This window comes from Trichosurus vulpecula, chromosome 4, assembly GCF_011100635.1.
Source record: "Trichosurus vulpecula isolate mTriVul1 chromosome 4, mTriVul1.pri, whole genome shotgun sequence".
Classification (NCBI taxonomy): Eukaryota; Metazoa; Chordata; class Mammalia; order Diprotodontia; family Phalangeridae; genus Trichosurus; species Trichosurus vulpecula.
This window is the reverse complement of record NC_050576.1, coordinates 370,949,443-370,973,757: the sequence shown is the minus strand read 5'-3', so window position 1 is coordinate 370,973,757 and position 24,315 is coordinate 370,949,443.

Below are 24,315 nucleotides of genomic sequence, written 5' to 3'. Positions count from 1 at the left end.
TGGTTGGATCAGCTCCACCAACAATGAATTAAGGTCCCAGTTTTTCCACATTCTCTGCAACAGTTGTCACTGTGACCTTCTATCATTTTAGTCAATCTAATAGGTGTAAAATGATATCTCAAGGTTGTTTTAATTTTCATTTCTCTAATCAATAATAATTTAGGACTTTTTTATATCACTATAAATTGTTTTGATTCCTTCATTGGAAAACTGTCTATTCATATCCTTTGACCATTTATCAATTGGGGAATGACTCATATTATTATAGATTTGACAAAGTTTTTTATATATTTGAGATATGAGACCTTTATCTGAGAAACTGTCTACAAAAATTTTCCCCAATTTTTTGCTTTTCTTCTGGTCTTGGCTACATTGGTTTTATTTGTACAAAACCTTTTTAATTTAACATAATTGAAATTAATCCATTTTATACCTCACAATGCTCTCTATCTCTTGTTTCTTCATAAATTGTTTGCCTATTCCTGTCTGATAAATAATATGTTTCATATTCTTCAAATTTTCTTGTAGTAGCTCTTTATATCTAGGTCATGTATCCATTTTGACCTTATCTTGGTAAATGGTGTAAGAAACTGGTCTATGCCTAGTTTCTGCCATACTGTTTTTCTGTTTTCCCAATAACTATTACCAAATGATGAATTCTCATCCCAAAATCTTGTCTTTACACTTGTCAAATACAAGGGTAATATATGTATATATATACACATATACACACACACACACACACACATATATACACACATATATTTGCTGCTATAAATAGCATTTCCATTCTGGTCCATTAATCTACCTTTCTATTTCTTAGCCAGTATCAGATAGTTTTGATAATTACTACCTTATAATATAGTTTAAGATCTGGTACTGCTAAACTTCTTTCATTTATATTTTTTTCATTAGTTACTTTGATATTCTTTACTTTTTGTTCTTCCAAATGAATTTTGTTATTATTTTTTCTAATTCAGTAACAGAATTTTTGGTAATTTAATTGGGATGGTATTGAATATATACATTAGTTTAGGTAAATTGTCATTTTTATTATATTGGCCCTGCCTAACCATGAACATTAATATTTTTCCAATTATGTGTATAAAAGTTTAAATAATTTTTATAATTTATATTTTCTGGGGTCGTTTTGGCTGATGTACTCCCAGTATTTCATACTGTCTGGAGTTATTTTAAGCGGGGTATCTCTTATTATCTCTTCTTGTAGGGTTTTGTTCGTGATATGTAGGAATGCTGCTGATTTGTGTGGATTTACTTTATATCCTGCTGCTTTGCTAAAATCATGAATTGTTTCAACTAACTTTTTAGTTGAGTCTTCGGTATTTTCTGAGCATATCATCATATCATCTGTAAAAGAGATAGTTTTATTACCTCATTCACTATTCTGATTCCTTCTATTTCTTTTTCTCCTTTTATTGCTATTGCTAGGATTTCCAATACAATATTGAATAATTGTTTGTTTGTTTTTAACCTTTCTTTGTATGTCTAGTGCTTAGCAAAGTGCCTGGCATGTAAATGTTGTTCGGCCATTTTTCAATCATGTCCAACTCTGCGTGACCCCATTTGGGGTTTTCTTGGCAATTTCCTTCTCCAGCTCATTTTATAGATGAGGAAACTGAGGCAAACAGGGTTAAGTGACTCGGCCAGGGTAATACAGCTAGTAAGTGTCTGAGGCCAGATTTGAACTCAGGAAGATAAGTCTTCCTGACTCCAGACCCATAGCTCTATCCAGTGTACCACCTAGCTGCCTTAGGTTCATAGGCATGTAGTATAATAGGTGCCTAATAAATGCTCGCTGACTGACTAAATTCTACTAACATGTTTCCTCAATCATTTATATTATTTAGGATAAGGAACAAGCTCCCTGGAGTTCAGATTTACTCATCTGTAAAATGAAGGAGTTGGACCAAGCCACATCTACTCTACGCTTGTTGTGACCGTGTTTCATTTAGGTAGATCCAGCCAAACCATTTATACCTACTAACATCTAAGAAGCATAGAGCTTTTAAGCCAGAAAGACCTTACAAGTTATCTAGCCTAACATAATTTTTTATAGATGAGGAAACTAAAGCAAGTAAAAGTGATTAAGTTACTTGACCTATGTTGTACCCCGTAGATCATAGGCAGAGGTTACTACTGCCAAGGTCTTCTGATTCCTAGTGTAATACTCATTTCACTACCACACTCTCTTTGGGAACTTGACTACATATAGTGAGTGCCAGGACATATTCTCTACCCTCCCCTCCTTCTGTTTGAGTGGGAGGCGATGGAAATTCCCTATGAAAAAACTTGGAAGGGAACCTGCTCTGCAATGTATACTCTTAGAGAGTTGCCCAGTTTGAGTAACTAGGAAAAAGAAAGTGTGTCCAGCACCATAGTAGGTATGTGATGGATGGGGCCAGTCACTGAGAGAAACTGAAGGGGAAAAAAAGAAAATGGAAGATTTGGCAGAAGCAACTAGGAGAGAAGATAGGATTTTGTCCTCATGCTGCACAAGAGAGATGGCCTAGAAAGATAAGGCTTATTTCTGTCCAATGTTATTGCGGAGAAACTGGTAGAGCCAGAGAATCATCCTACAGAGAAACAACTGGAAGGTAGAGAGAGATGATAAACAAATACTATCTAGTCCTTCCTTATTGACCTACATGGAGCAGTGAGTCAAAAAGGACTTCGGAGGGTGTTATAGGGGAACCTTTCCTAGAGGGAATTCAAGATGGTGACCCCAGGGGCAAAAATATCTAAAGACATATAGGGATATGTATAGATATATCTGTATGTATGAATGGGCCAGCTAGGTGGCACAGTGGATAACGCTCTAAGTCTGGAATCAGGAAGGCTCATCTTCCTGAGTTCAAATCTGGTCTCAGACACTTACTAGCTGTGTGACCCCAAGCAAGTCACCCTGTTTGCCTCAGTTTCCTCATCTGTAAAATGATCTGGAGAAGGAAATGGCAAACCACTCCAGCATCTTTGCCAAGAAAATCCCAAATGGGGTCACGAAGAGTCAGACATGACTATAAATGGCTAAACAACAAATATGTATAGCTAACTTTGCTACTAATATCTGCTCACTTGAGGATTCGTATTTTGTTTTCCTCCTTCCTGTGAGAAATAACTCATTCAGGCTCAGGAGGAATAATAAATGAAATAAAGGAAAAGTTTATTAGTCACTACTGCAGTGGCAGGTGTCTTGTAAAATAGATACGCCCTCCAGAAACAAAAGTAAGCCTTAAAAACCTATGCAGGACCTTAAAGTCCCTCCCCTGTCTCCCCACTGGCTGGGTAATACAGGGTGTACAACTTTCTGATACCCCTACTACGTAGTTCCCTTGACATGTTCCCCCTCCCACTACGTGTATTGTATGACTATTAAAATGAGACTTGAGTCCTCCTGGAGGAGGAGAAGTTAATATTCATAAGCTTATTACACATGAGCATTCCAAGCTAGACTTAACTTTTACTCTACTTAGCTCACTTCTAACCTCAAAACAAGATAAAACCAGTTGGATCCTTGCTTTGCCCGTTATCTTCTGTGTGAGACATAATTCCTTCGTTATGTCTCCCATTCTGCCAATTGTTATTCTGAACATATTGAAACAAATTTCCCCGTTACATCTCTCAGTTTCCCTCTTCTTCTGCTAGAAGATAAACCGGTACTAATCTATGTTGATGGTGTCTTCTACAATCAATTTATCTTCTTGCATTTGCTGCAAGTCAAAAGACATTCTGGTATGTGTGAATCCCCTAGATTTCATAAGTCACGCATTACATAATTTCTGTGAAAACAAAAGTTTTAACCATTCCTCACGTTCCTTAAATAAAACTTCTGTAATTCTGTGAACTATGTCTTTCCAAATGAGGAGCTGATATGCGGATACTGGGGAGCAGTAGCAAGATTGTTGCAACCCCCTCATTTTACAGCCCAGGAAACGCCATGCAGACATTTACCCAGGATTGGGCTTTATAAACCAAGACAATGCAAAAATCACCTGAAGTGTCTCTGTACCCTTCATGTTAAGAGAGTCTCTGACAGGATTATGTTTTTTAAAATACATGTCTTCTGAATAAAAATTTTGTTATGAAAAACCCTGTTTCCAAAAAGAAAAAAAATAGTTTATTATGCTTTGAATAAGAATACGTGAATTCTAATTCATTGTCCCAGATTTTTATTAGAAAAATGAAAAGGCCTGTTAAATATTAGAGAACACCACCTTCTAAATAATGCCTGAAAACGTATAACAGTTGGGAACATAGTGTGTGAGCTGTACCTATAATATTGTGAGAACAATACCTTGAATTTATGTGTTCATATTTTTCATTCTGAGCTTTGTGTCACTTGACATAGTGTGGACTTTCATTTATGTTCACAATAATAACCAGAACTCCTGGAGATCCAGGACTATGGTTTATGTATCTTTATATTCCCCACGGTGTCTCGTAAGGGCCTCACACACAGTAGGCTGTGCTTAATCAACAGCTATTGATTTGCTTTCTGAGGGCCCTAAACAGTGGGGGAGCTTGAGAAGCTGAGCAGGATCAGAGTTTGGTCAAAGAGTGACAACAGGCTTTTGGCCTTCTGCCTTCTGCAAGTCCAACCCTTGCCTTCATTCTTTTAATATGATTGATGACAGGTTTCTATTGTAAATGTTAAATGTGGAATGTTGACTCTTAGCCACTAGATGGCAGAAACGTATATGACTCAAGAGCGTTCTAGGAGACAAAGGAATTTCATCCAGAAGAGAAGCTACATAGAATCTTAATAATTTAGGAATTTCTAGTTCACTGCTACAAGAACACCTGGTATGTAGACTTGGATGTATTTCCTAGATGAAAAGAAAAGAGACTCATGGATGTGGGGAGGTGGAGGAATTAGAAATCAGATGATGATTTAGGTTTGCTTCTGGTTTCCAGGTTGAAATTATGGTAGGAGTAAGTAGGCCACCACAATGCCAGAGGACAATTGAAGGAAGAATTTGCTTCCAAATTGGTTTTCTGAAGCTCCCTAGATCATTCTCTTGCAACTGGAAATGGATGTCATTACATCATCCTCACTCGCTCTGTCCCCTTCAATGCTCCCAAGCAAAACCAGAATTCAAAACAAACCAAATGGCCATTTACAGTGTGGTGGTCTTGGGGAGATGGATTTGAAACATGGAAAGAGAGAAACATTATTCAGTCGTTTTTCAGTTGTGTCTGACTCTTCATGACCCCATTTGGTTTTGGGTTTTGTTTTGTTTTTTTAAAGATACTGGAGTGGTTTGCCATTTCCTTCTCCAGTTCCTTCTAAAGATGTGGAAATTGAGGCAAACAGGGTTAAGTGACTTGCTCAGGGTCACGTAGCTAATAAGTGTCTAAAGCCATATTTGAACTCAGGATGATGAGTCTTCCTGACTCCAACGCCCCACACTCTATTCACTATGCCAAATGGTCTGAATGTCCTTATCCATTGGGTGACTAAGGCTCCCTCTTATACAAATGATTCTATCCTTAGCTATTTCTATAAACACTGAGATATAAGCACCTTGAAGGCAACAACCATTTCATTTTTGTCTCTGTGTGGTGGTTTAGTGTATAACAGGGTACTTGTGAAGTGGTCCTCTCACAAACCATCCACCTCTGTCCGGGAGGACCACACTCCTTCAAGCCCAGGGCAACTCCTGACTCAGACTGCAGAGGCAGAAGCTGTGGGGATACACACAGGAGGTGCTTATTAAATGATTGCTTAATTGAATTGACCCAAATGAATCCCATTGGTCTCATCACTGGGGAAAATGGTTTGGTCCAAAGGTATTCTCTAAGGAAAAAAGAATGAGCTCTTTCTGACAATATTGTGCTTACTAGTTTTCCTTTATTTTTTATTTTTACTTTGTGTGTTGTGTTTTTTTAAAAGCAAAAATTAAGTCGTGGCTCATCAGAAGATTGCCTACCAGGTGTAGAATTTTTTGTTCACTTCCTATAAAAAGTGTTTATTGATTCCCCTCCCTTCCCTTGTTAAAGCTCTCCCCACCCCAAAAAAATTACATGTTGTGTATATTTTTTATTTCCTTTTTAATTTATTTATTTACTTTATTCCCTTTTTCATTTATTTTAATATATGCCATTTCTCACAATAGAATGCAAGCTTCTTGGGGGGGCGGTTCCTTTTTGTTGTTAGATCCCCATACAGTAATTGATAGTAGGCTGTTGGATTGAACTGGCCACAGCAAATCCTAAGAACCTGCTGTACCCAGAGTTGGATTCCATCTGCATAGCTGAAAAGAGTAAGGTACACTGATAAAAATTACAGGGATTTTTTTTTAGGTGTTGAAAAGATATTTCTCGTGACAAATCATTTGGATTGCTTGCTAGTTTCTGTTCAAAGCTCTGGAAATGAAGAAACTCCTATCAGAAGTCCAGGTGTGCTCCTTTAGCTTAGTTATTGACCTTCCCGCTCCTTCACTTTGCTTCTCACAAGGGCAGGTTGTAAGTTTTCCTGGCACCATCCCTGAGTGATTTCATAAAAACTTTATAATACTATTATCACATTATTAATACATTATAAATGCAAAATCATGTTATTAATACATTATTGCTGCACAATCATGTTATTAATACATTATAAACCCCAAAATAATGTCATAATACTTCACTGTTAATATCATTTGGCCAATCAACCATTGATAAAATTTACAACACAGTTCCTATAGATAGCTCCTTTCCCAGGTGGGCTTGGTAGTCCACTGAAAGTCAGCATAGGATTCTGCATATCTGTAGGGAGACATAACTCCTGATTGGTGTGTAAGGGAGACATGACTCCAAACTGATGGAGAAGTTTTGAGGGGTGATGGAAGAAGTAGAGAAGAGAGATAGGCTCAGAGAATGAGAGATGAGGTGTGTTTTCTGTCTTGTGGAAGAACATATGGAGGGTCTTGTTTCTTCCCCAGCACCCGAATCCAGAGGGACTGAGAACCAACGACCTCAGAAACACTGCTGAGTTCAGTGGGAAAAACCCTCAGTGATGCTTTCCCTTCTGATGGTTCCCCTTAAGGGATGGTGAAGGCTGTGATTGGCTGCTCTCCTCTCCTGTATCCAAGCAAGAAGCCCGTTTGTGGGTAGTCATAAAACCACTGCTACCCTATATCAAAGGGAGGTCTGCATCTAAACACCTCTGTCCTCATCCCTTTAAGCAATGCCACATGTGAAAGCTGGTCCTCAACACCTGATTTTGCTTCCATCACTTTTTTCTGGTTTCTTTTTTTTTTTTTGGAGGGGGGAAGGCAGGGCAATTCGGGTTAAGTGACTTGCCCAAGGTCACATAGCTAGTAAGTGTGTCAAGTGTCTGAGGTCAGATTTGAACTCAGGTCCTCCTGACTCCAGGGCCGGTGTTCTACTCACTGTGCCACCTAGCTGCCCCTTTTTTCTCTTCTTTTACTAATTGTATAAGCTTAGCCTTGACATGTTGGTAGTGTTATTTTAATTTGAGCTGATCACTTCAGCAGGTACATTTCTTTCTCTGGGAGCCCAGGTTGTTTGGTGCTTAGACATGGATATAATTGTAATTGTGCTTCCATTGTGCTTCCAGCAGGACAGCATCCTCTGGCCATTCTTTTTCTTCTTCTTAGTCTCCTATGCTTTGCTATGGCTATTTTGCCTCAGAAAGGGATTCACATTTTGTTTGGCATTTTCCCCCTAGTGAACAGATTTTTTTTTGGAGACAGTTTTGTTTCATTTCCCGGTTATATGCTGGAATTATTTTTTCCCAGTGATTATTCCAGAAAAAATCTATTATTTACTATTTTATTTATTTATTTTTACAGGGGTGCCTAGCAATTTTTCCAGACCAGCTTGGTTTCTCATATTCTATCTGATACTAACATGAAAATATTGTTATGAAACATGTCCCGCTGAATTTTATTGATGTGGTACATGTTTATAAAAAGGTTTTGGATGCCAGCTGTTTGCATACTTATTTGCTATATATTAGTACATAAAAAAGTCATTGACACTGTTCTCATGAGTTTCAAGTCATGCCTGGAGCTTTGACGTTTCTTGCATAGTGGTTTATGCACAGAATACGAATTGCATAGAGCTTAGCTTGCTGTAATAGTCACAATTGTGTTGCCTGAAATAACTTTTTGGGTATTTGCGATGTTACACATTATGCCGTCCCTTAAAAAGATGGGAGTTGAAGCATTTGAATCGTATTATCACCTGTCTGGGTTCTTAATAGGTATAGTCCTGATTTTAAGGATAAATATATTTAAAGAATTTTGCACAGGAGTGTGAAGGGTTTAGAAGACTGTACAAAGAAGGTTACTAGCTCAAAAGCAGGTGACACCATTCAGAAAGTGTTTGTGATATTTTCTACACCTTATCGATACCTCCCAGAGGGACTGACATTAGGAAATAATATCTGGAAACTATGAAGCAGTTCACCCTCTGAGGATGAAGAGCTATTAAAAAACCAGGGCCCATACTAACAAAAAAGGTTTTTACAAGGAGAAAATGAATGGCACTTCTATGTTCTCCTTCAACCATCATCACTCAGTAGCCTCCTCCTTTGAGGTTCAGTAAATCCGTATATACTACCCAATCAAAATCCTGGTAGCTGCTGTCTACTGACTTCCCAGGATACTCCCCTTCTTTCGTCAGTAAGTACAGTGCCTGGCTCACAGGATTTCTTCCTTAACACCTACCCTCATGCTAAGGGACTTCAATATCCATTTTGATACCTTCTCTAAACTCTGATTTCACAGTTCTTCAACATTCCAAAATGAATGTCTTCATTGTAGACATCTTAAAGTCAATATGTCCAAAACTAAACTCATTATTTTCCCCCCAAAAACCTGTTGATGGTACTGCCACCCTCCCTGTCACCCTGGCTTGCGATCTAGGTGTCATCCACAGCTCCTTATTCCTCCCCTTTCTGTTGCCAATGCACATCTTCCACATATGTACCCTTATCTGACACTGCTACTCCCCTGGCACAGGTCCTCATCACCTCACTCCTAGACTGTTGCAATAGCCTTCTAGTAGGTCTACCTGCCAAAAGTCTTTTCTCATCAATACCTACTCCTTTATTTAGGTGCCTAAGTGGTCTTCCAAAAGCATGGGTCTTAGGAGCAACTAGGTGGCACAGTGGAGAGAATCTCAGGAGTCAGGAGGACCTGAGTTCAAACCCGGCCCCAGACACTTACTAGGCGGGTGATTCTGAGCAAGTCACTTAACCCTGATTGCCTTGGAAACAAAAAAACAAACAAAAAGAAAGAAGCAAGGGTCTTACTATGCCATGTCCTTGCTCAATAAATTTCAGTGGTTCCTTATTACCTTCAAGATCAAATATAAAATCCTCTATTCGGCATTCAAGGCCCTTCATAACCTGTCCCCCTGCCTCTTACATTCTCTCTCATCTTCCATTTGGTGACTCTGTGATCCATCAACGCTGGCCTCCTTTCTGTTCCACAAACAAGACACTCTCTTAGCTTCAGACATTTCCTCTGGCTGTCCCCAGTACCCGTAATGTGCTCCCTCCTCATCTTTGCCTCCAGGCTTCCTTGGCTTCCTTCAGGTCCCAGCTAAAGTCCCACCTTCTACAGGAAGCTTCTCCTGTTCTCTTGGAATGCTAGCGTTTCCCTTGGTCGATTATCTCAAATATCTTGTGTGTAGTTTGTTGGTACATGGCTGTTTGCATGTTGCCTCCCTTAATGGAATGTGAGTGCCTGGAGAGCAGGGACTGTCTCTTACCCTTCTCTGTGTTTTCAGATCTTAGCATATTGCCTAGCACGTAGTAGACGACGAATGTTTGTTGTCTGACTAATGTTTAGAAATATTACTTCAGCTATGGGTAAGGCCAGGGGTGGGGAACCTTCGGACTTCAGGCCATCTTCTAGATCCTTAAGTGCAGCTTAATTAGATTCAGCCAAAAGGCCGCACTTAAGGATCTAGAAGGCTGCATGTGGCCTCAAAGCTGCAGGTTCCCCATCCCTGGGCAAGGCTGAGGCCATACTTCCTGCTGTGGATAGATGCTGTTCAATCATGTCTAACACTTGCGACCCCATGGACCATACTATCCATGGGGTTTTTCTCGGCATTTGCCATTTCTTTCTCTGGTAGATTAAGGCAAACAGAGGTTAAGTGACTTTCCCAGGGTCACACAGCTAGTAAGTGTTTGAAGCTGGATTTGAACTTGGGTCTTCCTGACTCTAGGCCCAGCACTCTAGCCATTAAGACACCTAGCCGCCTCCTGTTAATAGATGCTGTAGTCCAAATTATGGCGTCTTCTTTGAAAAGAAACTATGCCCCTGCAGAAGAACAGCAGGCTTGGATTCAGTAGTTTGTTTTGTTTTGAAAAGTTAGAAGCTGAGCATGGTGGAGGAAAGACATTACGAGAAGCACATTCTAATTTTATGTAGAAAAGCCAGCAAGAGAAGGTATGATTAGGTGACCCTGACCTGTTCAAGATCATTTCTCTTAAGTGGACACAAGCCACTGACAATACTGCCTAAAATAAGGGATGTTCTCCTGAGCATGGAACGTGAGGCTGGTCAGCGCTGACCGGCCCAGGATCTCCTTCTTGAAAGCATGCCACAAAAGCTCTATAAGTGAGGAACCACAGCCCCAAGCCCAAAGGTGATGAGAGACAGAGCAGAGTTTAAAACCATTCTCCTAGGGGAGACAGAGGATCAAGGGGAAGAAAGGTGCAAAGCCCCGACAGGAGAACTCCTCCATCAGACAAGATCCAGGATAACCTGAGCAGTGGTGTCAAACTCATGTAGAAGTAGGGACCACTAATCCCTGTAGGCTGCATACTGACTTTGAAAAATCACACTTTTTTTATGTGTATATGTAGGTATATATACATTAACACATTAGAATCAGCTAGGAAGTGCATTTTGATCTGGTTCAGGGTACACTGGGGGGTGTTGTGGGTCACATGTGGCCTACCTGTGGGCCATGTTTCTGACTCCCCTGCGTTAGAACATGGAAATGAGGAGTCGCTTGTACAAAAGCTGATGTCTTCTTTTCCCAACTTGAGGAGACCTAGGCAGGGCCAGGGAAAGAGGCTTTCCCGACCCCAAGATGATGACCTCACTGCCTCACTGACCTCATCATCTGCTGCATTTCATATAGGATTTTGTGCAGGATGACGGTAAAGATCGAGCATGTGAATTGCAACGCTGTCCTGGGTGGTGAGGCTCAAGTTGCCTTAATTTCTCAATCTTTTTATGGCATATTCTTGAGAAAAATACCTGTAAAACCTATGGGGGGACTTGGGCTTGTTGGACTGAGTGATAAATGCCGCATCAAGGATACATCAAGGTGAGTTTGATATTCCCTGAGGAAGCTGTTGTCATCCACAAGAAAGTGGACACTGTGACCCTGGTATGTTCAGATCCTAGGGGGCAGCTTGGTGGTGCAGGGGATAGAATACTAGGCCTGAAATCAGGAAGACCTGAGTTCAAATCTATGTTCAGGACCTTGCTAGGTATGTGACCCTGGGCAAGTCACTTCACCCATTTGCTTCAGTTTCTGTAAAATAGGGATAATAATAGCATCTATCTCTCAGAGTTATTGTGAGGAGCAAACGAGACAAAAACTGTAAAGCCCTTAGCACAGCGCCTGGCACATAAAAAGCGCTATGTATCACTGATGAGAACAAATTCCAACCTTTTCAAAATTCTAGCAGGATACTGCAAGCAGCAAGCTGCCTTACCCAAGAATTAATGTTTACTTATTGAGATCCAAGCAAAACTTTTGTTGTCCACACAGATACCAGCCTAGAAGGTTTGGAATCTGTTCTGTACCAAGAGAGTAATTGTCACCAGAGACCAATTATATTTGCAAGTAGAGGCTTGACTCATTGCCCTTTCCTCATGCTTGAATTTTTCTAAAAAAAAAATTATTTTTTCCCAATTAAATGTAAAAACAATTTTTAATATTCATTTTTTTAAATTTTGAGTTCCAAATTCTATCCCTCCCTCCCTCCCTCCCTCCCTCTCCTGTCCCCTTCCTGAGACAGTAAGCAATCTGATATAGGTTATATATATGCAATCATGTAAAACATTTCCATATTAATCATTTTGTGCAAGAGAACTCAAACAATGAAGAAAGGAAGGAAGGAAGGAAGGAAGGAAGGAAGGAAGGAAGGAAGGAAGGAAGGATGGAAGGAAGGAAGGAAAGGAAAGGAAAGGAAATATAGTATGCTTTAAGTCTGGATCCTGACAACATCAGTTCTTTCTCTGGAGGTGGATAGCATTTTTCATCATGAGTCCTTCAGAACTGTCTTGGATCATTGTATTGCACTATCCCAAGTGTTTGTGTTGGATGAAATTCACCTCCAAGTTCATCTGGATCAAGATTTCCATGTCCCAACCCTACCCACAAGTTCCTTTATAGCTAGTTCAATTTTGTTCCCCTGAAATTGAGTTGGTACTCTGTTTATTTGGATCTTTTACATTTTTTAGACAATTCTCTATTTCTTTCAGATTCTCAGTTTTGCTGTTATGCAGCACAAACACAAACAAAAAGAAAAGATAACCCTGGCCCTCAAGGAACTTACATTCTAGTGGGGTGGGGGGGAACCACATATGAAAAGAGAGCTAAAGGGGGCTGGTTTTAAGGTCTAGGAGAAATAAGGAGCAGGGCCAGAAGGGGAATAAAGGCTAGTTGGCCTGGGCCCCTCCACAAAATAGAAGTTCCAAGAAGAACTCACCAAAGGTAGCAGGAAGACAGACTTTGCAGAGGGATAATCTCTGTTAAGTGTGCTGATGGGAATGGTGATAGAATACTACTACTTTGCTGGAAGAAATGATGAGCTGGTTGATTTTAGAAAAACATGGAAGACTTGCATGAACTGATGCTGAGTAAAGTGAGCAGAACCAAGAGAATGTTGTATACAGTCTCACCATTATTGTTCAAAGAATAATTGTGAACAACCAAGTTATTCTGCATACTATACATACTCAAATTAACTATGAAGAACCTATGAAGGACAATGCTAGCTATCTCCAGAGAAAGAACTGATAAATAGAAGAATGCATAGTTTGGTTTTATAAATATTTATAAATCTGTGTCAAATGGTGGCCTTCTCTAATGCATGCTGGGGAGGGAGGAAGGGAGGGTTAGAGACAGTTCAGAACTTAAAATATAACAAAAATATATATCATTTAATTAAAAAAAAAGAAAAAGAAAGAAAACATACCAGAATTTCTGGGAACCGGCTAAAAAAGTCCTCAGGTTAAAAATCATATCCCCAAGAACATATGCTAATGACTAGAAAAAGAAAAGATTAATGAACTGAATAAGCAATTTAAAAATTATAAGATGAACACAAAATAGGAAATCATAAAATTACAAAAGAAATAGGTAAGTTGGAATAACATAAACACTATAGAACTGATGAAAAAAATCTTTTAAAATGCTATAAAAAAAGATAAATTTAAAGTAAGAGGGAAAGGAATCAAATTAATAAAAAAATGGGTAAGGTGAATTCATAACAGAGAAGAAATAAAAAGAATTATTGGACCCTTCTATACAATTATATGACAGTGAAACTTAGAATTTAAAAGAAATAGAGGACTACCTACAAAAAATAAACTATCCAAAATAACAGAATGCCAAATAGAGATCTTAATTCAATTTTAGAGAAAGAATTTGAACAAACTATAAAGGAACTGAGTGGAAGGGTGAGGATCCTGATCCAGATGAATTTAGAGGTAAATTTTTTCAGCTTTATAAATAAAAATTACTACCTATATGGCACAAATTATTCTCAAAAATTGAGAAAGAAAACACTCCATCAAACTCCTTTTATAACCTAAATACAATCCTAATACCTAAACCAGGGAAGGAGAAGGCAAAGAAAGAGAACTATAGACCATATCACTAATTAACACAGATTCTTAATTTTTAAACATAACACAGACAAAAAAGACTAGAGTAATATGTGGAAAATATTATCAAATTGAATTTATACCAAAGAAGAAAGGAAACTTCAACATTTAACATAACCATATAAAATATTTAAAACATGATTATATCAATATATGCAGAAAATTTTTGACTAAGTAAAACATTAATCTCACATTAAACTCACAAAACATAGGCATAAAAGGATTTTTTCAAAAAATATGAAAAAGGAGGGGCGGAACCAAGATGGCGGCTGGTAAGCATGGACTAGAGTGAGCTCCGTACCCGAGTCCCTCCAAAAACCTATAAAAAATGGCTCTGAACCAATTCTAGAATGGGAGAACCCACAGAACAGCAGAGGGAAGCAGGGCTCCAGCCCAGGACAGCCTGGATGGTCTCTGGGTGAGGTCTATTCCACACGGAGCTGGGAGCTGGGAACGGAGTGGAGCAGAGCCCAGCCTGAGCGACATGGACCATCCAGACCAGAAGCCGGGCGGAGGGGGCCCTAGCGCCCTGAATATGTGAGCTGCGGCAGTTACCAGACCCCTCGACCCACAAACACCAAAGACTGCGGAGAAGGTTAGTGGGAAAAGCTGCGGGAGTGGAAGGAGTTCATGGTTCGGCTTCCAGCCCCGGGGGCAGCGGAGGTGGGGCAGCTACAGCTGTTGTTACTTCCGGCTCCAGGCCCACCTGGTGGGAGGAATTAAGTGGCGGATCAGAGCAGGGGTGCACAGCCTGCCGAAGATCTGAGCCCAGTCTGGACTGGGGGTCCTTGGGGAAGGAGGAGTGCGGGTCTGACAGAGCTGGCACCTCCCCCCCAAACGTGGAACATAGAACTCGTTAGTCTACAAGCAGTCATACCCCACTGAAAAACTAAAGGGTCAAGTTAGTTGGTTGGGAATATGGCCAGGCAGCGAAAACGCGCCCAGACTCAGTCTCAGACTTTGGATTCTTTCTTTGGTGACAAAGAATACCAAAACATACAGCCTAAAGAAGACAACAAAGTCATAGAGCCTACAACAAAAGCCTCCAAGAAAAACATGAACTGGCCCCAGGCCATAGAAGAGCTCAAAAAGGATTTGGAAAAGCAAAAAATATGAAAAAATGTATAAACCAAAAGCTAGCATTATATGTAAATGGGGAAACACTAGAAATTTTTTCCAACAAATACAAGAATAAAGCACAGATACTCCTTCCCCCCACCCTTGTTATTTGATATTGTTCTGATAGTAACAGCTAATAACAGTCCTGATAGCAATGGTAGCAATATAACAAAAGAAAGAAATCAAAGATATAAAAATTGGCAAGGGAAAGATAAAACTACCCCCAACTATTGATGATGGTTCTTAAAAAACTAAAGATTTAGTAATGAAATTGATATAATAGTTTCAGTAAAGTAGCATGATATAAAATAACCCACACAAAAAAACAATACCATCGCTATATAACAATCAAAAATCCAAGGAGAAATTACAGAAATGGAAACCCCATTCAAAATAACTATAAATAGGGGTCAATATCCGGATACATATTCAATCCCCATGGGTGAATCATGTTAATATAATAAAATGATATCACTGAAATAATTGTACAGATTTAATGCTATATTAATCAAACTGCCAAGGATATAATTCATAAAGCTAAGTTTAAAAATACATTTGGACAAATAAAGGATCTATATAATATCTGGGGAGATGGGAGAAAAGTAGGTGAGAGAAGGAACTAGCACCCCCAGATCCCAAATTATCCTATAAAGCAATAACAATTTTAAAAATTTTGGTGCTGGTTAGAAAATTAGATCAGTGAAAGACTAGATAAAGAAGAAAAAGAAATTATTAAATTCAGTGATCTAGGCTTCAGTAAAGTCAAGTATATAAACTACTTGGGGGGGCGGAACTCCCTGTTTGACAAAAAGGGCTAGAAAAACTAAAAGGTGGTTTGACAGAAATTAGGTTTAGATCAACATCTTAGGCCATATATTACAATAAGATCAAAATGCATAATCTGAATATTCAAGGTCACACAATAAACAAAAAAAATTAAATGAGACTCAGATCAGGTATCTCTCACAGTTAAATCTAGGGGAGTAATTATTACCCAAATAAGGAACAGAGGAAATAACAACTTTTTAAAGAAAAACATGACAGATAATTTCAGTTGTATGAAACTGAAAGGTTATTGCATGAACAAAATCAATGCAACTAGCATAAGAAAGGAAACAGTCAATTATGGGGGGAAAATCTTCACACAAATCATCTTCAAAAAAGTTTTATATTTAAGATATATAGGGAGTTAATATTAATATATGATTAAAAGTCATTCCCCCATGGATAGATGGTCAAAGGAAATGAACAAACAGTTCTCAAAAAAAAATTGTGAACTCAACCATATGAAAGACTGCACCAGATCAAAATTGTGCCAAATGTTTATGGAAATACAAATCAAAATATCTCTCAGGTTTCATCCCACACTCAGCAAATTGGCAAAGATGACGAAAGATGGAGAGGTTGTAGAAAGGAAAGTATATGAATACATTATTGGTGGAGCTGTGAATTGTTTAAATCATTTTAGAAAGTGATTTGGAATTGTGCTACTGACTAAGTAACCATCTTTTGATCTAGAGAAAACACCAATATCCCACTGAGAGGTAAAAGGTAGAAAAGTCCTACATACCACAAGATCTATAAAGCAACACTTTTTTTTTAGTAGTAAAGAATTGGAAACAAAGGAGATGCCATTAATTGGGGAATGGCTAAATAATTGTAATAGATGAATGTAATGGAACATTATTACTGTGTGCCATAAGAGACAGTAAAAATGAAGAATATGGAAAAAATATGACAAGACTTATATGAACTGATGAAAATGGAGTAGAACTCACAAAACAATATAAGCAACGAATGAGATGTAAAAATAAATTTAAAGATTCAAAGCTGAATGATATATAATTATAATGACTAAATTTTTTTTTGAAGAAGAGGTATGATGCTGCACCTCCCTCTCTTCTTTGTACGGGTTGGGGATTATGGGTATGGAACTCTGCATATGAAGTCAAACTTAGTTTGTATGTTGATTAGTTTTGCTAAACTACTTTTTCTTTTCTTTATTTGTTAAAAGGCTTGGTCTTTTGGGGTGGGGAAGGCTGAGGGATATATTGGGAAATGACATTGATATAAAAACAAAAGATAAGTATGTAAATATATGTGATACACACACACACACTGCAGGTAGGTGGTGCAGTAGCTAGTGTACTGGACCTGGAGTCTAGGAGACTCAGCTTCGTGAGTTCAAATCCAGCCTCAGACACTTATTAGCAGTGTGACCCCGGACAAGTCACTTAACAGTTTCCTCATCTATAAAATGAACAGGAGAAGAAGATGGCAAAACTCTCTGGTACCTTTGCCAAAAACCCTAAAATTGGATCACAAAGAGTTAGACATCTCCCTTTCTTTGTCCTCCATATCATCCTTCATCCCTCAAAGAAGCCAAGGTCATCCACTGCATCTTGGGTCATTGCCAGTCATCTTGACTTTTGTCTTGCCACTGGACTTTCAGTCCTGAGTGGCATGACTAAAAAATAGCAACAACAAATATAAATATTTTGTATGTGTCTGTGTGTGTATATATATGTACATTATATATGTATATTATATATGTGTGTATATAATTTTGTGAAATTATGAATGGAGACTAGATAATGGTATATTGAAGTAGGTTCAAAACTGATTAACTGCCCCAGTGTAAAAAGTAGTTATTAATCAATTCGTATCAATCTAATGGGAGGTTGTGGTGCCATTGTCCTTTTGTGCTCCACCTTGTTTCCATGACTTGGATGGAGCTATGGATAGTATACTTATTAAATATGCAGATCACACAAAAGTAGAAGAGATTGATCAGATGACAGAATTAGTATTCAGGAAAGATCTTTAAAGGCTGAAACTAATAAGTTAAAACTGAATAGGGATCATAGATCTAGAATGGGCAGGGACCTCAGAGGCCTTCTAGTTCAACCCTCTCACTTTATAAGGGATAAATATCAAGTCATATACTCTAGATAGAAAAAAAATCTACCCAAGTACAAAACAGAGCAAACCTAGCTAAAAATTAGTTCACACGAAGAAAGACCTAAGAGTTTTTGGGGACTGCCAACTTAATTTGGGTCATCGGTGAAACAGGGAAGCCAAAAAGAGTAAATGCCTTCTTTGGGTACATTAGTAAAAGTATAATGTCCAGAGTGAGGGAAGGAATTGCGCCATGTTGGATCGTTGTATCCAGTTCTGGGTGACACATATTAGAAAGGACATTGACAAACTGGACCTCAGTCAGAGCAGGGAGATGAGGTGTGAGAACTTTGAATGATACCCTACCATAGCAGTTGAAGGAAATATGATGGCATAGCAGATAGAATACAGGAGTTAGAGTCAGGAAGATCTTGAGTGTGAGTCTTGCCTCAGACACTTGTTAGTTGTGTGAACCTGGGCCTCAGTTTCCTCCATCTGTAAACTGGGGATAATGATAGCACCTACCTTGTTGTGAGCATCAAGTGAGTTTATATATATATATATATACATATATATATATATATATATATATATATATATATATATGGAGCTTTGCCAACCTTAAAGTGCTATATTAGTGTTTGTTATTATTACTATAATAATTAAAGAGAGAAGACTTAGAAGATACATGATAGCTATGTCCAAATATTTGTATGTTTGTCATAGGAAGGACAGAATAAGCTTGTTCTGCTTTATCTCTGCGGCATAGAACTTGGAATGCAAACTTGTTCAGAAAATCACAGGAAGATAAAGTTTGACTCAAAATAATGACAGACTTCCTAATAACCAGAACTCTCCAAGATGAAGGTGCTAAGTTCCCTATCACTAGGGGTCTTCAAGCAAAGCATGGATGACCACTCATCAAGGATATGGCAAAAGGAAGTATGATATGAGCAGGAACTAGTGTACTTCTATGATTTCTTCCAATCTTGAGCTTCTATGGGTCTAGGACTTTGGGGGCACTAGGTGGCGCTAGAATGCCAGCCCTGGAGTCAGGAAGACTCCTCTCTCTGAGTTCAAATCTGGCCTCAGATACTTATTCGTTGTATGACCCTCGGCATGTCACTTAACCCTATTTGCGTCAGTTTCCTCATCTGTAAAATGAACTGGAGAAGGAAATGGCAAACCACTCCAGTATCTCTGCTAAGAAAACCTCAAATGGGGTCACAAAGAGTCAAACACGACTGAAACAACTGAACAAAAAACACAACCAAACAGTTCTGAGGATCCTAAATTTTGATCATCTATATTTGAATAATGACATCTATTACCATCTCCCAAGTAAGTAGGGCTTTCAGTCTAATTATACCATTAATTCATTAGTGGCCTCTGTGAAAAATGTGAAATGTTTTCTAATAACATGATAATTTGAGGGAGACTAGCATCCAGGAATATTATTTATAGATGATAAGAATATTATTAGTCAAATTAATGGGACTGTGTTCCACAGATGTCCAATAAATCACACCTCCAGATTATAAGTTTTTCTCTTCAGAGCTCCACCACGTAGATTTGAATATGAAACAACTATTAAGACAGAGATGTTTGTAATCAAATTGAAATGGAAACTCAAAATTATTTGAATAAAATATGTATGATTCTAGTCTATTTTTAAATGCAATTATACTTCTAAGAGGCAAATCTTTATTTTATTTTCCATTTGTCATTTGTATTTCGAAAAGACAAAGATATGTGTAAGGGAAGGGAAGGGCATTAATTGTTTAGTTGTTTTAATCATATATGTCTCTTTGTGACCTCACTCAGGTTTTTTTTGGCAAAGATACTACAGTGGTTTGCCATTTTCTTCTCCAGCTCATTTTACAGATGAAGAAACTGAGGCAAACAGGGTTAAATGACTTCCCCAGGTCACACAGCTAGTAAGTGTCTGAGACCAGATGTGAACTCAGCTCTTCCTGAGCTCTATCCACTGCACCACCCAGCTGCCTGATCAACATATCAAATGCATCTGTGCTTTGGGCAAATACATAGGTGATTGGACACATTATAGAATTACTTGGGTTTTAATTAAGGTCGAGCTATATTTATTACCATCATGGGATCATAGATTTACAATTGGAAGGGACTTTGAGTCCATCCTTGTCATTTTACATTTGAGGCAACTGAGACCCACTAATGTTAGGTGACTTGTCCAGGGTCACTCAGTTAGTTAATGTCTGAGGCAAGAGGTCTTCCTGACTCCAATTCCACTACCCTATCTGCTATGCCATGCTGACTCTCTATACCTAACATGCAGTAGGACTTAATAACTGCTTGTTAACTTGACTTAAATAGCTTGAGACTTCTTTTTCATTCCCTTTTTCTTTGTTATTGGACTCTACAGGTAGGAAGAGCTAGAAGAGACCGTAGAGGTCATCTCATGGAAGCCACTCATTTTACAGATGAAGAAACTGTGGCTCAGAGAGAAGAAAGTTCTTGCTCACAAAAGTGGCAGAATCAAGATTTGAACCCAGGTCTCATGACTTCAGTTGGGCCTACTATAGCAGAGTAAACTTCTCAACACTGCCTGGTTTGGGAAGCCCTTGTGTATTTTCTGGAGGAGTAAGTCTTCTCCCTTTCTTTGTCCTCCATACCATCCTTCATCCCTCAAAGAAGCCAAGGTCATCCACCACATCTTGGGTCATTGTCAGTCATCTTGACTTTTGTCTTGCCACTGGACTTTCTCTGGAAGAGAGAGTGAGGCTGACAACTTTGTGCAACTCTGTCTTGCTTAAATCCAGTTCACATACAAGTCAAGACATCACCCATAACATCACTGGTCCTCTCCCTCCCTTCTTGCCTTTATGGCCCCCACCCCATCCACCACCACTACCGGAGTCAGAAATGCTCCGAAATTCCACTCTCACTCAGCTCATTGGAAAGAGAAGCAAGAAATACATTGGTCAACAACTTACTAAGTGCCAGAGACTGTGCTGAGTGCTGGGGATACAAAGAAAAGCAAAAAGATGATTCACGCTCTGAAGGAGTTCACCTTTGAAATGGATGAGACAACAGAAACACAACTAGGTACATATAAGATATGTGTGTATGCATCATAAACACACACATTTTGGGGAGCCTCTAAAAGGTGTGGGAAGGGGAAGTGGGGAAGGAGAATCAGGAAAGAATTTTTTGCAGAAGGTGGGATTTGAGCTGAGTCTTGAGGAAGCCAGGGGAATCAGGAGATGGAAACAAGTAGCAAGAAGCATTCCAAGCAAGGAAATCGCTTTAAAAAGCATGTAGTTAGAGATGGAAGTCCTGTGCACTAAAAACAGCAACGGAGGCTGTGTCACTGAGCTTCTCACAGGGAGAAACATGGTATCAGAAGATTTAAACCCAAAGAAGGGTTGGGAAGGGACCAGGGTGTGACTAATTTTAAAAGCCAGACAGAATTATCTGTTTGATCCTGGAGGTAACAGGGAGCCATTGGAGTTTATTGAGTGGGAAGAGGGGATAACATACTCAGGTCTGTGCTTACTTTAGCAGTCAAACAGAAGAGAGACTGCAGTGGGGAAAGTCTTGAGGCAGGGAGACCAAAAGACTATGGAAGTGAGTAGCTGTATAAGTATAGAGAATGGGATATACAGGAGAGAGGTTGTGAAGGTAGCAGCCCCAAGACTTGGCAACAGATTGGATATGTGGGCAAGCACAAGGTTTCTGGGAAGATGGTAGCAACTTTGAGAGTAACATGGGTGGTGGCCCAGGGAAGAACTAAGGGGTTAAGGGATTGATGATCACAGTATGAACTAAGAATAAGGTTGGGGTTATGGCTGAAGAGATGGAATGGCAACAGATCCTGATTAGATAAGGGAATTTCAGAATCTGTGAACATGAAAGTATAAGGAGGGAGTATTTGTGGGTGATGGCAAGATCAAGGGTATGGCCATCTCAGTGCTTGTGTATAGCTGAAGTGGGGTGGAAGAATATGTCATGCGAAATGAGTAATTTGAAGAACTGGAAGGTTAGGATGTTTGAAGGTGTATCAATCTGCTCATTGAAGTCCCCTAGTTTGAAGGCAAGAGTTGAAGAGGAGAGAGACTTTGAACCAGCCACTGAATTTCTTGAGGAAAGGAGAGAATCCTAGAGATCTGTAGATAACAGCTCCCAGAATCTTAGTTGGGTGACAAATATACATTGAGTGAACCTCAAATGAAGATAGCTTTGTTATCTATAGAACAAGCATCCCAGAGAGCACATTAGAAGGGGTAGGTAGCCTCAGAGTGGGACATTGGGGATTGGGGTTGGGGTGGGGTGTGGATCTTTCAGTGGGGATGGAGAATGGGGTTTGAACAATGGTAGCCAAGGGTTCAGGGGAAAGGGTTTGATTGAGCGGGAGTTTACCAATCATTGAGGAATAAGTACAAATAGGCAATCACCATCCTTATGGGTCAAAATCTTTTTTGGATGCTTAATCTACAACCTAATGAATTAGCTATACCTCCCAGCTTTGTGTCATCCAAAAATATGAATATAGCATCTAAACTTTCATCCAAGTCACTGATTAATGTTGATCAGAAGGGGGGAAAAAGCCAAGGAAAGACCCCTGAGGTATTATATTAACAACTCCTCCTAAGTTGACATCAAATTTGAGTTCGAGCATTCCACCAGTTTGAAATCTAGCTAACTATACCATATTCTTGCTCAGATCTCTCTTTTTCTCTTCTTCTCTCTGTTTCTGTCTATTTGTCTCTTATCCACAGAAGAGCATGAAAGACTCAGCCATATGCTTTTGCCAATTCCAGGCAATTTATGGCATCTCCCTGATTTTTCAGCCTAGTATGCCTTGAAACTTCAGTTGGTCCATGATTTTTATGGCTATAGCCACTCCCTCTACCAACTGTTTACCTTTTTATATTGTGTAATTCTTACTCATGGTTTTTAATTGGTGGTTCAGCAAATAAAGGACTGAGTCTTCATTGAAGAAGAGTTTACATCCAGCCTCAGATACTTACTAGTTCTGTTACCTTGGACAAATCACTTTAACCACTTTAAAAAACCACTTAAGCCTCAATTTCCTCATTTGCAAAGTAAGAAAAGAATAGCAACTATCTCCCACAGTTGTTGTGAGGATAAAAAAATGAAATAATATTTATAAAGCACATCACAAACCTCAAAGCACTATCTAAATGCTGGTTATTAGTATCATTATTTACATAATGTGCGGGTTCTTTTAATATTTCGTGACTATCAGGTCAGGACTCGGACTATTACCTCTTTTTCTAGCTAGCTAACAAGCCCATCTCCTTTTCCAGAAATAAATGTCTTTGATTATGTCTCTTACACCATTTCTAGTGCACAAATTGTAATGGATATTATGCTGCTACTGCTTACATACAACCCCCCATGTGTCTTTCCGTTGTCCTTTGGCTCACCTGCCATCCTTTTTCTTCCTAGACCATAATGTTTCATGATTTGCAGTCAGCATCACTGAAAGAATATTGGTAATTTTTTAAAAGTTGAACCTTTGTTGCAGGGATTTGTAGCACTGGGATCTCTGAAAATGTTCATTAGTCTCCCATGTTCAGGCCGGCCTGAGCTGCTCCTTTGATTCGAGCCTAGCTCATTGTCTATCTACTGCATGTGTCCAAGATACATGAACTAATAGACTGGTTAAAGGGCCATCCTATTTAATTGCCTATCATACTCTGGGCAATACGCATTCTTTATCCATTTGCTTTTTCCCATGCAGATAATTAGATCAATCTTTTTTTGAATGACTATGTATCTCATCAAGGAGTGAAGACAGCATGATGTTATCCACAAATAAGAGCGTCTAGAGAACGTCACTATCTCTAGGCAATTCATCCTTCTCCCGAGGCTATCTTTGTTCCATTGACACTAGAAAACACATTTGGCATTCAAGCAGATGGCTCTGTGTTTTATGCCTCTCTTGATGTTGATGCTAAGAGGAAAGTTGAAAAAAAATTATCTCTGCTGCTGCACCTATCATGAAATCTCATATTCCATGATAGAAATGGAGGTTGTTATTATATAATCATAATATATTCACGAGAAACACCTTGCTAGAAAAGAGACTTTGCAGTTACATTTTATTGTAATAATAATATTAGATAGTGCTTTAAGGTTTGCAAAGTGCTTCATCTCATTTTATCCTTACAATAACCCTGGGACTTGTGCTGTTATCGCTGTTTGACAGATAAATAAACTGAAGCAGGCAGAGGTTAAATGACTTGCCCAAGGTAACAAACACTGGTAACAAACAAGGTAACAAACAAACATTGATAAGTGTCTAAGGCTGGATTTGAACTCAGGTCTTTCAAACTCCGGGTCTAATGTTCTATTATAAAGCACAATGTAAAATTTAAAGCACTGTCTAAATGCTAATTGC